This window comes from Engystomops pustulosus, unplaced genomic scaffold (genome assembly GCF_040894005.1).
Source record: "Engystomops pustulosus unplaced genomic scaffold, aEngPut4.maternal MAT_SCAFFOLD_650, whole genome shotgun sequence".
Classification (NCBI taxonomy): Eukaryota; Metazoa; Chordata; class Amphibia; order Anura; family Leptodactylidae; genus Engystomops; species Engystomops pustulosus.
Window position 1 is genome coordinate 42,501 of NW_027285529.1, and position 1,003 is coordinate 43,503.

Here is a 1,003-nt window from a genome sequence, read left to right on the forward strand (position 1 = left end):
AGCCTGCACCCTCGCGCTCTCTCCAGACCAGCGCGACTCCCTGGGCGATGGCAGAGGACGGGGGCCCGACGGAGGAAGCGACGCGCGGGGTGCCCGGGAGACCGTACTCTCCTCTCCCCGACGTCGCGTGAAGATCGGCTGGCGGCGCCGTGTTACCCAACGAAGAGCGGTGTGGCTGGCGGATGGTCCTCGATGAGGGGGCGAGGGAAGGCGGCGTAGCGCCTGGAGAATGGTAGGGTTCGGCGCGCGAGGACCCTCTGCCTCTCTCCACAGGTGCAGCGCCTGTCTTCCTCCTCTCCCCCGCTGTCGGGTCGACCACGCCGGTCTTTGCCGAAGGTCGATGGGGCTTGTCGCCAGACGCGCCTCCGCCGGGTGAGCTGCGTTCCAGTGGCGGCCCCCGGTCCCCCACGAGCGGCGCGCAGGGGACTGGGCTCCCGCACCCGCCCCAGGCGGTGTGCCGCGGAGGCTCTTCTCCCAGGCGTCGCTCTTTGGACAACGTCCGCTCGGCTTCGGCCGTGTGCACACGAATGTAGCGGTGCCGTACATCTGACGAGGACGAGCTGGCCGTCTGTAAAAACCAGCGTGTGAAAACGAGCCACTCTTAGCGGTGGATCACTCGGCTCGCGCGTCGATGAAGAACGTAGCTAGCTACGAGAATTAATGTGAATTGCAGGGCACATTGATCATCGACACTTCGAACGCACCTTGCGGCCCCGGGTTACTCCCGGGGCTACGCCTGTCTGAGGGTCGCTTCTCATCGATCGCCGCCCCGTCGAGGGCGAGCGCCGCTGGGGTTCAGTCGCAGGGGCTTTCACGGCTACCCACGCCGTGTTCGCTCCTTCGTCCCCCTAAAGTCAGACTCTCTCCTTCGAGACCCTCTCCAAGGGGTCCGGCGCGCACGGTCGACACCTGCCGCCGGCGCCCCTGCTCGGACCGACGGCGACCACGGACGGACACGTTCGCGGCCGGCGGTGTTCCCTGCGCGAGGCTGTCTGCGCTTGCC

At 67.7% G+C, this 1,003-nt stretch overlaps 1 non-coding gene across 1 annotated transcript; it reads left to right on the forward strand.

Moving 5' to 3' along the window:
• Positions 1 to 596: 596 nt before the first annotated feature.
• On the forward strand, positions 597 to 750 carry LOC140112227 (5.8S ribosomal RNA). Its single transcript, XR_011852532.1, has one exon. It is a non-coding gene; the product is annotated as a 5.8S ribosomal RNA (ribosomal RNA).
• The last annotated feature ends 253 nt before the right edge of the window (positions 751 to 1,003 follow it).